Source organism: Cebidichthys violaceus, unplaced genomic scaffold (genome assembly GCF_023349555.1).
Source record: "Cebidichthys violaceus isolate CVI_PGR_0920_01 unplaced genomic scaffold, fCebVio1.0.p SCAF_4, whole genome shotgun sequence".
NCBI classification, from domain to species: domain Eukaryota; kingdom Metazoa; phylum Chordata; class Actinopteri; order Perciformes; family Stichaeidae; genus Cebidichthys; species Cebidichthys violaceus.
The window spans coordinates 19,223,863-19,238,854 of NW_027176594.1; the positions used below are offsets into that span (position 1 = coordinate 19,223,863).

A 14,992-nucleotide genomic window follows, 5' to 3' on the forward strand; every position below is an offset into this window, starting at 1 on the left:
AAGAGCTTTAAAACAGAAGGTGCCCCTACACTCATACAGTGTGCATGCTTGCATGTGTGTAAGTGGGTGTGGATAGAAATACCTGGCAATACCCTGGCAGTTCAGAGCAGAAATAATGAATGGCAGGCTCCAGTTTATAATAGTTAAAGAAGGGTGTGGTCTGTGCCGAACAAATGGGCCTTAGGGTTTGGACCCAAACACCAAGATTGAATCCTTGAAAATACGTCAGGTATTGGAAATCAACTCCCTAGTTTTCTGTTGACCTGGACAGAGAAAAAAAACGTTCAACCCAGATAAAACCGGTTGATTTAAAGATGATAAATGAAAAAAGTTGTGTGTTTGGGTAATTACCTGATCACTTTGAACACACACCTACTTTAAATGAGCTATAGCCAGCCTTGGCCTAATTCATCTCATGCGCAGCTTTATGAAGAGGTATTAAATGCATGCATTAATCATTGCTGATGTTTCCTTGATGTTCTTTATCCCCAGGGCCACAGTTATTTGGGGGAGACGATGTTGACAAATGAATGTGTACTGAGCTCATTTGTCAACAGCGTTCTCTCGGTATAATGGGAACGGTAATAAAAACGTGTCTGTGGTTTAGGTGCTGTCCCAAGAAAATAGTGTGGTATTAATTTGTACATGAAGCATTTGATTATTCCATTTGGTCCTGGCCACAATCAGCTGCGCTGTCTGGTTTAAAGTGTGGCTCTGGAAAGCCAAAATACTTTTGAGGGATTATTTTATGGCGCAGATTTTTATTTCAGATCACCAACAGTAAGCAGTGAGTAAAATAGTTGCTGCACTGAAACTTGACCCAGTCGCAGTGAACTCGGCGGAAACCAAATGAGGGCTTCACATTTATTGCCTAAATTGCCTCGCTGGGGAGAAAAAAATTGTGGAAAATTCTGCTAGACGATAAGAAGCCCAGAGAGCAGTCGTTGTATTGTCTGCAAGCTGTTGGTATCCTCCAGGCAAAATCAATTTCATATGTTCTCATATGCTGACAAAATGTTGTCTGATATGGTGCTGGGAGCTGACGCCAGCATGCTCAATGTGACTTGAGGTTAGCTTGTTAAACAGACATTACACCTGCAATAACTGTTATTTCTTCTGTTTTGTTCGGGTGAACATGTTATCAGACAGTTGATTATATAGACATCCAGTAGTTACTGAGCAACATTAGCATTTAGAGTTCTATTTGTGTCCTCCTGATGAAGAGAACAAAGTCCAGTTTAAGACCAATACTTACATTGGTTTCAGGGTTAGGTTGAAGTGTGACAGTAAAACATGATTTCTGTGAAATATACAGAGAAGAAAAAAAATGCAACCAATCACAGAAAATTGTGTTTGCAGAAGGATATCAAGTTTTCTTGCATTGCAGGTTGAAGCCCAAAATAAAGGCTGTATTTCATTGCCTGTCCTGTAGAAAAGCTCTCGGTCTAGTCTCACTGTATATACACAAGGCAACTCATAAACTATACACAATGGAGCTGCTGATAAAGGTACGATTGAGCTATAAACCTGCCAGCCGTTGATGTACACCAAAACACTGACTTCCTGACTTGGTAATTGTGCTGTACTCACGGTAAGTACTTGAAGCCTCGAGGGGCAGCGCTATACAATAACTGACCAGATTACATCACTCAGCAACCAGAGGGCACATACCGCCCCACCTCACCTCACACTCACTCCCTCCTGCTACCTCCATCCCTCATCCAGTGATGTGGCATTGTTCCGTATTAATGAGATTGACCTTGAGGAAATCCCCTTCAGCTTTACACTGGAGACTGTCAGTCTGGCGAGTAACGCCAAGGTAAACACAGTTAATCAGCCAATAAGACACCTGTCTGCTGTTCTCACCTACCAGCAATCAGGAATGTAAAACCGGATTGGGAATGTCACTGGGAACACTGGGGCCATAATGTTGGGAGCAGAGCAGTCTTCCTCCCTCCATCCTCTATTAGCCTGTGAGACCCGAGGTCTAGTCGGGTTCCTCTTTTCAGCAGGAACCCCCCACTGAGTGAAGCATCGCTTTCAAAGAATTCAAATGTGCAGCGTGGCCCACGGGGCTTCTCTCTATAGGTCGGGTGTGAGAACCGCTCCTAAATGCCGGCTTCAATGTGTTTTTTTGGGAGGGAAATAATACAGCAAAGATTCAGTCCAATTGGGGGAAGTGCAGCCCAGTGTGTCAAATGGGTGCAAATGTTAAGCCATGAACTTTGCTGTGTTCCCTGCGAGGGTGTAAATGCAACATGTCGGCTTTAGAGCCCTCAATTAACCTTTTTAGGAGAAATGGAGCATAAATCCATCCAGTGTTACATAATGCTAATTCCAAATAGGGAAGAATGTCTTCTGCTGTGTACACATTTCCCTTAATCAATTTTTAAATGTCCCTTCAGTACTGTCTAAATACCCGAACACAAATATAGAACATTTTTTTGTTATGGATTCCCTGGTGAAAGAATGCTGTGCTGTTAAAACCACACACAAAAAAAAAAAGGAATTTTGGGTTCAGTTCAAAAGATGGAATATTTGGGCTCCGCGAATCAAACTAGAAGACATTTCACCCCAGAACACAATGGATGTTGTGGTGTGGATTATCCATTGTCTATTGTCAGATTCCCTCTGCCTCACCCTGTGTTACCCCACAACACATCCCCTCCCCTATTATTGGAAAAAAAAAAAAAAAAACATAGGGTGAACCAGCAAATCCCTAACTCTTTTTGTTTTCAAAATCATCCCACTAGGGAGATCTTTGTCTTGTCTTGGCCTGCGTTGCCAGGGCGGTGGGACTCGACGCTCCGTAAAAACAATGTATGAAACAGAAGATGGCGTCAAGCGTGTTCAAGAACATGGCTTCCCAAAGTGGTGGGGCTTACACAGCACAATCTCCCAGAAGTCCTTTTTCCTTTCCTTTAAAAGACAAAAATCCTTTATTTCTCACTCATCATTAGCTCTGCAGATTAGTTGGTATATAATATAGTCAGACATTTTTATTTTGTGAAGAATCAGAAACGAGAAGCAGCACAGTAGCACAGTTAAAAATATATTTATATACTACTGTATGTTTTTAGTTTTGGTATAGTTTAACTGTATGGTGTTCAAATTTTGGCACTTTTATAGACTTCTAACTGTCACACAGAACAAACTGTGTTTTGCATAGTCCAAAGTGTGCAGATTGAATTGGTGCATTTGTGAGTTCAACTGTAAGACAGCTGCACTTATCCAAGCGCCCTGTAAAAAAAAAAAAAAGCTGCATGTATTTTGTGTTAGCAGGGATCAGTTGGATTTCCTGTCTTTTGTGGCTTTGAACCAAATGGAACTGTTTTCACTTACTAAAACAGGATATCCCATAACTAATATATAAGGTTTCTAATCAGACTTAAGGTTTGTCCCATCTCCATGTGTTTCAGATTCCCTTGGAGTCATCGTGGATCACAGATATAAAGGGGATCAGTGATTGGCGGGGGGGTGAAAAGCTAACAAAAGGCTACACTGCAGAGCTCAGCAGAGTATCATCCGCATAACTAGAGCTTTCTAGAAGCACGGTGTTTTATTGTGATTGGAGGGTATAACTGCTAAACGGCTCTATAATCATGATTCTGTTTAGTTTTGACAAAGGCTCAGTATAAACATACACGAATAAAACAACACTACATTGTTGTCCCATGCTTTCACAGCTGTGTTCATAAGAGCACAAACGATTGTAAGTGCGTGCCAACTGTAAAATCGCATTGCTTTATGAGTCAACCTGCAGAGTTTTATCTCTGCCATCACCCCATATTTCAGTGATGTCTAATTGAAACATACAGTAAAAGCATGACTGTTCACTTCCCTTGCCTCATTACCTTGTCTCATAGGTTCTCTCCATCCTGCCCTCCCATCCACCTGCACATTCTAACGAGGTGATCGCAGCGCTGGAATACCAGACTGTGATCACATCGCATGCCTGCTCCATGTGTCCACTTTTCCTCTCTTTGTTAGCCCCACAGCCTCGCGCACACACATGGAGGCCCGGGCAGTTTCCTGCAGGCGAACGCGGGGAGGTGTGTTTCTAATTATAAACATGATGCAGGGTTCAGCACACTCTCTGCAGGCCACCACAGTCACCAGGATTTATGGTACCAAGGTCTAGGCTTCCACCCCTGAAACCCACCAGAGACGCAAATGCTGTTCACTTTCTGCGGCTGTAAATCAGAACAGAAGTAGCTGCCAGTCTATCGCAAGCCGATAGCGCTGTATCCTGCAGGAGGTGAAAAAACAAATGTGCTCCTTGCACTCTTGTTAGATAAATGTGGCACTTTAATGCCTTTTATTCCGGTCGGCTTCTCAAATATTAAACTTTATCTTTAGTGATCAATCTCACATAATGTTGCTGTTGGCTGCTCCTGTCCATAGCATGCCAAAGTCCTGCATAGAAAAAGACAGCAGCAAAAATGAATGACAGTCTCTGTCAGCAGGTGCAGAGAGCCCAGCAATGTCACTCAGTGGCTTCATAATAAACGATCCGTGCTGAACAGCTGTCAATGTCTGAGCAGTTAAGGTGATCAATTGGAAAAAAACTTAAAAAAGTGGACTGTGCTCTAAATGAAGCCTGTTCCCTTTATGACAGAAAAAGGTAAGTCAAAAAAATAATCATCCATTGCTTGAGCCCAATCAGTGTGATAATACATTTGTCCTTGAGATATTTGTTAATGAAACATTTTCAGCACATCTCTCCATTTAATCAGATGACACCCTCAGTAAAGGTATAGTACAACATTTGAGAAGATTGATACCATCCTTGTGTCTGGGCGCTGGGTCAGAAGCTAGAGCCGGGGGAGACAATTAGCTTAGCTTAGCATAAGGCTAGAAGATACGTCGAAACCGCTAGCCTTGCTCTCTCCGTTCAAAAATATATACTAGCATCTAAATATTACTAATGTATTTTGTTTTTATTCCCGTCGTAATGTGAAAACAACACATTGTGGTTTTACAGAGAGTTACCTGCTGTAACTATGTTTAGTGCATTTTAGGATAGTTGGTCGGCTAGCTGTTTCCCACTGCTTCCACTCTTTATGCTAAGCTAAGCTAACCGCCTCCTGGCTTTAACCATGGAAACCCATCATTTTGAGAAGATCTGGGTAATTTTATCTGAATTTTGTACTTTTTTTTGCAGCTTTCATGGGAAAGAACGGGGCACCGCCACCAAGGCTGTATCCAGTTCTCTTTATCCATCCACGGGCCAAATCCTATACACCTTGAGAAAAACATTGCTAATAGTGTATTGTTTTGATATCGTATATATGCTGTTTTCAGTTACGCAGGGTTTGAATGAGAAAATGAGCCATATATTTTGACAATGACAGGTCAAGAATGCAAGGAGGACTGAAGTACAGTTTTGTGTAATTGGTCCCAGAACAAAAACAAAATCCGACCCACACTGTTTCTACTATTCCCAAATAATAGTCTTTTACAAAAAAACATGCCGATCTATACTTTGAACCAAGGCATAATGAATCTAACTCTGGATTAATTTAGATGTTTTATTATTGAAAATAAAAGGAAATCCTTCACAGACAGGAAGGTTTCCCTTTTGTGCAATAAAGATCCAAAATATTGTGCCAAAAACAATCTGGAATGTTGTAAACAATGTTCAGGAACAAAATGTATGATTACCAGGATCTAGCATGGCTGGACAATTGATCATTGCAGCGTCATGTAAACCCCAGGGAGTAATAGCCTGAGTTAAGCACTACTAGGGAGTGATACAAACATGATGGTATCCAGGTTGCACTGTGATGAATCCCTCTTTGGGTAAACACGAGCGGTCGGGCATACTTAAGAGTATTACACACCAGTTCTAAAAACACTGCATGCGCCTTCCTATATATTGTTAATGACTAATGAGTCAGAGGAATGCAGCCAAAATCTTCATAAACACAGGAAATTGTATTGAATATAAAAGCAGAATCACTCCAGCAGGGATGGAGTCGAGGTCAATGCAATATTGTTGATCATAGGAAGCTCGTCTCGGTTATTAACAATGACAAAAACAAACAGAGGTGGGTCTGTAGTTGGACGTTTTGGAGGAGGACAGCAACAAGTAAGTGGGGCTTTCCTTCAGTGGAGCAGGACTCTCCAGGGCCCTTCAAGACATGAAAGAAGCCCTCTGGGCTGCCAGAATCCCTTTCAATGCACGGAGGTTTTGCAGAGGAAGAAACTCCAATGCAGGACCTTTGTTCCTTTGTTCATGTACTCAAGTAATCTTTTGGGAGCCCATAGGTGGACTGAGGGTGTTTTTTTTATCTAGGGTGTGACGGCAACCGCACAACAACATCCAGTTCTATCTATTGGACATTTCGGACTGAGTAGATGTATAGATTAAAAGAAAGCAGCCAAAAACAAACCATTCAAATGATGAGATGTGTAAACCATACATTTCCCATGCATTGTCAGCTGGTACCAGATCAGGAAGCGTGTTTATGTTTTTGCATCCGTACCTTCGCGCAGAAGAGGGACTGAAAAGCAAAGACTGTAGTGACATAACTTAACTAGCAGACGGTTATGAGGTTTAACGGTGACAGATGATGGTAGTTATTGCGGTGCCTGGCCATGTTACATGTTGTTTCGCCACATAATATTCATATATCAGGCTATCCATAAAATGAACCAACAGCCCATCTGCATTGCTGACCTGGGTCACTCTGCTCAGGTTATGAACATAGAGTGCTGCAGGAATGAATTGTAAAACCATTGTTTGTTTTTAATGGGATTTTGGTTAGATGCCTAAAATAAATCTGTGGTTAACACAAACATAAGGGATTTTAACATCTTGTTCTACGATATATAAAACGTGTCTGTAAATACCCCCCTCATTTTAGATAAAAAAGTTTTATCAAAAAGCTGGTTGCAAACAAGTGGCTAAATGAAACTGCAATTACTTTTTTACTTCTGCTGATTGCTGTTTTGCTTCAAAATGCATAAAAGTGGTGTTTTATTTGTGAAAATGATCTTGCTGGACATATTATGTTAAGTATCATAAATTTGTGTTTGCTAGAGAGCTTTTTATTTTGCAATAATCCTAAACCCAATTAAAGAATCCCATTCTACTTAAAGCCATTTATTTAAAAACACTTCCATACATTGTAGGCATAGCTACATCCACTAGATTAACATCAAATTAATCCTCTGATTGCTCTAAAGGTGAATCGTTGTCGGCAGGATTTGAACCTGCGCGGGGAGACCCCAATGGATTTCTAGTCCATCGCCTTAACCACTCGGCCACAACAACTGACTGTAAATAATTTGTCATCAAAAATTCACACATTCTGGGATCTGCCGTTGTGAATGGTTAATATTGTGTGGCATCTTTCAAAGTATAATGATGGGTATGTTTTTAGGTACCACTTTCTGATGAGTCAGCCATTTTTAAAGGGTTTATAGGCATTAATACGAGGCTTTATTGATGGTTAATAAGTCATGTACCAATGCTTTATGGATCATATGCTATTGATGACAATATTTGTTGGGCTGCCAGGTTGTGGAAATCCTCCATCATCAAATTTGCCTTATATTGTTTTGCTTTGTCTTCAACAGAAAGATGAATGTTTGACCACTTGCCATCGATAACAAAATCAATTTATTTATAATAACTTCAACGTTAAAAAAATAACATTTACAACTGAAAAATGAATGGATTACTGTGACAACTATTTTACCATACTGGTAAACGGTACATGGACCGTACTCGTTCTAGTCTTCTGACCACTGAAAGTGATTTATTTAAACACACATTCATACACCGTAGGCACAGATACATTAGTTAGATTAAACATCAAATTAATCCTCTGATTGCTCTAAAGGTGAATCGTTGTCGGCAGGATTTGAACCTGCGCGGGGAGACCCCAATGGATTTCAAGTCCATCGCCTTAACCACTCGGCCACGACAACTGACTGCAAAACAATGGTCATCAAAAATTCAAAAATTCTCTCCTAAAAAGATGACTTACTATTCACTACCATGTCTAACTCCAGACATGATAGATTATTGAGATTAAGAGACACACAAGCAGTTTTTACACCATTAAATAATTCCTATAAACCCTTCAAAAAGGGTGACTTATCAAAACATAACTAAGTAAATGTATCTGCTGGCAAACTAATTAGAGAGGTGTGTTACACAAATTTACTAGGATCTCACATATTAATGTTTGTCTGTTTGATGGTCATTCTCGTGGTGAAATGATCTTATGATTGCAGAGAATGATTGACTTTATTGAACAGCAGTGCAAAGGCTTGCAAGTACAGAGCGAGCTAAGTCTCCATCTTTTTTTCGGAAGCATGGTTGGAAATGTGAGACACTGAAGGAGCATCTCTGCATGGGTAGGAGGAATAAGCATCTCTGGTACACAGCTCTTGTAGAAGGCATTGTCCTCAAGGCCCCTGATCGGGTCCTGGTAGATCTGGAAGTGTGTGAAGTCCAACAGAGCCTGGAGAAATCCACAAAGAAAATGTGTTGTATTAAAATACCATGCATCAACAACCTCCATTCAAAAAATCACGTTGCACACAGAGTCAATTTTATGAATTTATGAATTTAGAAACAATGTGCCTTTCATCTTTTTCGTAGTGTAGAGTGACAACCACAACCAATCAGTACATTGCAAAGAAGGACAGTGCTAAACTAAAAAAGTTGCAAAATCAGACATCTCAATAAAATCCAAAAGACATTTAAACTGTACATATTGTATGAAGACACAACATATTCACATGTTTCACATACAAGTACTGTATTTCATATACTGTATTTCACATACATGTACTGTATTTCACATACTGTATTTCACATACAGTACATGAACATGTACCTGTTAGTTTGTCTGTTTTTTACCAGGATTTCTCAAAAACTGATTAGACTTCAATGACATTTGGTGGAAAGTCAGGCCGTGAACAAGGGCACAAGTGATTTTTGATGGGATAGCGCCACCATGTGGACATTTATAAAACACATTCTATTTTTGACATACAACTGAAACATGAGGTTAAAAATCAAACTTTGTTTTTCCATCAATGGGGTCTGCCGTTGTGAATGGTTAATATTGTGTGGCGTCTTTCAAAGTATAATGATGGGTATGTTTTTGGGTACCACTTTCTGATGAGTCAGCCATTTTTAAAGGGTTTATAGACATTAATGCAAGGCTTTATTGATGGTTAATAAGTCATGTACCAATGCTTTATGGATCATATACTATTAATGACAATATTTGTTGGGTTGCCAGGTTGTGGAAATCCTCCATCACCAAATTTGCCTTGTATTTTTTAGCTATGTCTTCAACAGAAAGATGAATGTTTGACCACTTGCCATCGATAACAAAATCAATTTATTTATAATAACTTCAACGTTAAATAAATAACATTTACAACTGAAAAATGAATGGATTACTATGACAAGTATTTTACCATACTTGTAAACAATACATGGACCGTACTTGTGTAGTGCTGTTCTAGTCTTCCGACCACTGAAAGTGTTTATTTAATCGCACATTCATACACCATAGGCATAGTTACATTAGTTAGATTATACATCAAATTAATCCTCTGATTGCTATAAAGGTAATTCGTTGTCGGCAGGATTTGAACCTGCGCGGGGAGACCCCAATGGATTTCTAGTCCATCGCCTTAACCACTCGGCCACGACAACTGACTGTAAATAATTCGTCATCAAAAATTGAGACATTCTGAGGTCTGCCGTTGTGAATGGTTAATATTGTTTGGCATCTTTCAAAGTATAATGATGGGTACGTTTTTAGGTACCACTTTCTGATGAGTCAGCCATTTTTAAAGGGTTTTTAGGCATTAATGTGAGGCTTTATTGATGGTTAATAAGTCATGTACCAATACTTTATGGATCATATACTATTAATGACAATATTTGTTGGGTTGCCAGGTTGTGGAAATCCTCCATCACCAAATTTGCCTTGTATTTTTTAGCTATGTCTTCAACAGAAAGATGAATGTTTGACCACTTGCCATCGATAACAAAATCAATTTATTTATAATAACTTCAACGTTAAAAAAATAACATTTACAACTGAAAAATTAATGGATTACTGTGAAAACTATTTTACCATACTGGTAAACGGTACATGGACCGTACTTGTTCTAGTCTTCCATCCACTGAAAGTGATTTATTTAAACACACATTAATACACCGTAGGCACAAATACATTAGTTAGATTATACATCAAATTAATCCTCTGATTGCTCTAAAGGTGAATCGTTGTCAGCAGGATTTGAACCTGTGCGGGGAGACCCCAATGGATTTCTAGTCCATCGCCTTAACCACTCGGCCACAACAACTGTCTGCATAGTATTTGTCATCAAAAATTCACACATTCTGGGATCTGCCGTTGTGAATGGTTAATATTGTTTGGCATCTTTCAAAGTATAATGATGGGTATGTTTTTGGGTACCACTTTCTGATGAGTCAGCCATTTTTAAAGGGTTTATAGGCATTAATGCAAGGCTTTATTGATGGTTAATAAGTCATGTACCAATACTTTATAGATCATATACTATTAATGACAATATTTGTTGTGTTGCCAGGTTGTGGAAATCCTCCATCACCAAATTTGCCTTGTATTTTTTAGCTATGTCTTCAACAGAAAGATGAATGTTTGACCACTTGCCATCGATAACAAAATCAATTTATTTATAATAACTTCAACGTTAAATAAATAACATTTACAACTGAAAAATGAATGGATTACTATGACAAGTATTTTACCATACTTGTAAACAATACATGGACCGTACTTGTGTAGTGCTGTTCTAGTCTTCTGACCACTGAAAGTGTTTATTTAATCGCACATTCATACACCATAGGCATAGTTACATTAGTTAGATTATACATCAAATTAATCCTCTGATTGCTATAAAGGTGAATCGTTGTCGGCAGGATTTGAACCTGCGCGGGGAGACCCCAATGGATTTCTAGTCCATCGCCTTAACCACTCGGCCATGACAACTGACTGTAAATAATTCGTCATCAAAAATTGAGACATTCTGAGGTCTGCCGTTGTGAATGGTTAATATTGTTTGGCATCTTTCAAAGTATAATGATGGGTACGTTTTTAGGTACCACTTTCTGATGAGTCAGCCATTTTTAAAGGGTTTATAGGCATTAATGTGAGGCTTTATTGATGGTTAATAAGTCATGTACCAATACTTTATGGATCATTTACTCGCCATTATTAATGACAATACCTGTTGGGTTGCCAGGTTGTGGAAATCCTCCATCATCAAATTGGCCTTGTATTGTTTAGCTATGTCTTCAACAGAAAGATGAATGTTTGACCACTTGCCATCGATAACAAAATTTATTTATTTATAATAATTTCAACAATAAACAAATAACATTTACAACTGAAAAATGAATGGATTACTGTGACAACTATTTGGTACATGGACCGTACTTGTGCAGTGCTGTTCTAGTCTTCCGACCACTGAAAGTGATTTATTTAAACACACATTCATACACCGTAGGCACAGATACATTAGTTAGATTAAACATCAAATTATTCCTCTGATTGCTCTAAAGGTGAATCGTTGTTAGCAGGATTTGAACCTGCGCAGGGAGACCCCAATGGATTTCTAGTCCATCACCTTAACCACTCGGCCACGACAACTGACTGCAAAACAATGGTCATCAAAAATTCAAAAATTCTCTCCTAAAAAGATGACTTACTATTCACTACCATGTCTAACTCCAGACATGATAGATTATTGAGATTAAGAGACACACAAGCAGTTTTTACACCATTAAATAATTCCTATAAACCCTTCAAAAAGGGTGACTTATCAAAACATAACTAAGTAAATGTATCTGCTGGTAAACTAATTAGAGAGGTGTGTTACACAGATTCACCAGGATCTCAGATATTAATGTTTGTCTGTTTTATGGTCATTCTCGTGGTGAAATGATCTTATGATTGCAGAGAATGATTGACTTTATTGAACAGCAGTGCAAAGGCTTGCAAGTACAGAGCGAGCTAAGTCTCCATCTTTTTTTCGGAAGCATGGTTGGAAATGTGAGACACTGAAGGAGCATCTCTGCATGGGTAGGAGGAATAAGCATCTCTGGTACACAGCTCTTGTAGAAGGCATTGTCCTCAAGGCCCCTGATCGGGTCCTGGTAGATCTGGAAGTGTGTGAAGTCCAACAGAACCTGGAGAAATCCACAAAGAAAATGTGTTGTATTAAAATACCATGCATCAACAACCTCCATTCAAAATATCACGTTGCACACAGAGTCAATTTGATGAATTTATGAATTTAGAAACAATGTGCCTTTCATCTTTTTCGTAGTGTAGAGTGACAACCACAACCAATCAGTACATTGCAAAGAAGGACAGTGCTAAACTAAAAAAGTTGCAAAATCAGACATCTCAATAAAATCCAAAAGACATTTAAACTGTACATATTGTATGAAGACACAACATACTCACATGTTTCACATACAAGTACTGTATTTCATATACTGTATTTCACATACATGTACTGTATTTCACATACTGTATTTCACATACAGTACATGAACATGTACCTGTTAGTTTGTCTGTTTTTTACCAGGATTTCTCAAAAACTGATTAGACTTCAATGACATTTGGTGGAAAGTCAGGCCGTGAACAAGGGCACAAGTGATTTTTGATGGGATAGCGCCACCATGTGGACATTTACAAAACACATTCTATTTTTGACATACAACTGAAACATGAGGTTAAAAATCAAACTTTGTTTTTCCATCAATGGGGTCTGCCGTTGTGAATGGTTAATATTGTTTGGCGTCTTTCAAAGTATAATGATGGGTATGTTTTTGGGTACCACTTTCTGATGAGTCAGCCATTTTTAAAGGGTTTATAGGCATTAATGCAAGGCTTTATTGATGGTTAATAAGTCATGTACCAATACTTTATAGATCATATACTATTAATGACAATATTTGTTGGGTTGCCAGGTTGTGGAAATCCTCCATCACCAAATTTGCCTTGTATTTTTTAGCTATGTCTTCAACAGAAAGATGAATGTTTGACCACTTGCCATCGATAACAAAATCAATTTATTTATAATAACTTCAACGTTAAATAAATAACATTTACAACTGAAAAATGAATGGATTACTATGACAAGTATTTTACCATACTTGTAAACAATACATGGACCGTACTTGTGTAGTGCTGTTCTAGTCTTCTGACCACTGAAAGTGGTTTATTTAAACATTATTTATTTATTATTAATACACCGCAGGCACAGATACATAAACTAGATTATACATCAAGTTAATCCTCTGATTGCTCTAAAGGAGAATCGTTGTCGGCAGGATTTGAACCTGCGCGGGGAGACCCCAATGGATTTCTAGTCCATCGCCTTAACCACTCGGCCACGACAACTAACTGCTTAGAAGTGGTCATCAAAAAATCAAAAATTCTGAGGTCTGCCGTTGTAAATGGTTATTATTGTGTGGCATCTTTCAAAGTATAATGATGGGTATGTTTTTAGGTACCACTTTCTGATGAGTCAGCCATTTTTAAAGGGTTTATAGACATTAATACAAGGCTTTATTGATGGTTAATAAGTCATGTACCAATGCTTTATGGATCATTTACTCGCCATTATTAATGACAATACCTGTTGGGTTGCCAGGTTGTGGAAATCCTCCATCATCAAATTGGTCTTTTATTGTTTAGCTATGTCTTCAACAGAAAGATGAATGTTTGACCACTTTCCATCGATAACAAAATCAATTTATTTATAATAACTTCAACAATAAACAAATAACAACATTTACAACTGAACAATGAATGGATTACTGTGACAACTATTTTACCATACTTGTAAACAGTACATGGACTGTTCTTGTATAGCATTGTTCTAGTCTTCCAACCACTGAAAGTGATTTATTTAATCCCACATTCCTACATCGTAGGCACAGTTACGTTTGCTAGATTAAACGTCAAATCAATCCTCTGATTAAAAGGTGAATCGTTGTCGGCAGGATTCGAACCTGCGCGGGGAGACCCCAATGGATTTCTAGTCCATCGCCTTAACCACTCGGCCACGACAACTGACAGAATAAAACGGGTTTGTAATGATCACCATAGTCGATTTCCTACGGTCTGTTATTGTTATTGTTATTATTTTAGTTGACCTGGTTTGTATAAATTGTGACCGGGGGGGGGGTGGAGGGGTGACGCGAGAGAGCACTATTTGCCGGTGACTGCTCATCAACGGACCAGAAAGGAACTTTCCTGGGATTACAAAGCGGGAGTCTGCACGGAGATTCGGCACGGAGTACCACCCGCTACACCGGCGGTGGTGAGGTATCGTGTGTTTAGCGGATTAAATAACCGTCATTTAATTTTGCTTTTTGCGTTACTTTAAGAAACGTTGGACCTGATGGGACTCGGTTTGAGCTACAATTTGTAAATGTTTGGTTTATTGTACATTTACATCATCTTCTTCACTGCTTCTCTATATTCTAGTTCCCATGAAAACCTTCAGAGACCAGTTGTGTTAGTTTGTCCTAGAGCGCCTCCACCTGGAGGAGAGGAGCAATGAGCTGCTGTGGTTGATCACAGCAGTCAGTGCAGCGCCACAGATACAGCGAACTAACGGGGCTTTCTTTATCACATTCAATGGACTTGATGGAGAGGTGAACAATCACAAACACTTTTATCTTTTACACTTTGTTTTTCTGTACAAATAACACAAATGTGTCCATAATAATTCTTCAATTCTCATTTTCTCAGTTCATCATGTTTTCATCTATGCCATGTGTATATTTCTGCTTCATGTGGTTCATTTCTCAAAAATGTTGGACTACATATCAGTGAATATATATACACATACATATATATATATATATATATATATATATATATATATATATATATATATATATATATATATATATATATATATATGTATGTGAATATAATTATTAAAT

General features: G+C 38.6%; 8 non-coding genes across 8 annotated transcripts; all 8 read right to left on the bottom strand.

The window, feature by feature from the left end:
- Window positions 1-7,197: 7,197 nt before the first annotated feature.
- Window positions 7,198-7,279, bottom strand: trnas-aga (transfer RNA serine (anticodon AGA)). Its single transcript has one exon. It is a non-coding gene; the product is annotated as a tRNA-Ser (tRNA).
- Window positions 7,280-7,856: 577 nt separating this feature from the next.
- On the bottom strand, window positions 7,857-7,938 carry trnas-uga (transfer RNA serine (anticodon UGA)). The gene has a single exon. It is a non-coding gene; the product is annotated as a tRNA-Ser (tRNA).
- Window positions 7,939-9,606: 1,668 nt separating this feature from the next.
- trnas-aga (transfer RNA serine (anticodon AGA)) lies at window positions 9,607-9,688 on the bottom strand. Its single transcript has one exon. It is a non-coding gene; the product is annotated as a tRNA-Ser (tRNA).
- Window positions 9,689-10,265: 577 nt separating this feature from the next.
- Window positions 10,266-10,347, bottom strand: trnas-aga (transfer RNA serine (anticodon AGA)). The gene has a single exon. It is a non-coding gene; the product is annotated as a tRNA-Ser (tRNA).
- A 586-nt stretch (window positions 10,348-10,933) lies between these two features.
- Window positions 10,934-11,015, bottom strand: trnas-aga (transfer RNA serine (anticodon AGA)). Its single transcript has one exon. It is a non-coding gene; the product is annotated as a tRNA-Ser (tRNA).
- A 578-nt stretch (window positions 11,016-11,593) lies between these two features.
- On the bottom strand, window positions 11,594-11,675 carry trnas-aga (transfer RNA serine (anticodon AGA)). Its single transcript has one exon. It is a non-coding gene; the product is annotated as a tRNA-Ser (tRNA).
- Window positions 11,676-13,354: 1,679 nt separating this feature from the next.
- On the bottom strand, window positions 13,355-13,436 carry trnas-aga (transfer RNA serine (anticodon AGA)). The gene has a single exon. It is a non-coding gene; the product is annotated as a tRNA-Ser (tRNA).
- Window positions 13,437-14,029: 593 nt separating this feature from the next.
- trnas-aga (transfer RNA serine (anticodon AGA)) lies at window positions 14,030-14,111 on the bottom strand. The gene has a single exon. It is a non-coding gene; the product is annotated as a tRNA-Ser (tRNA).
- Between the last annotated feature and the right edge of the window lie 881 nt (window positions 14,112-14,992).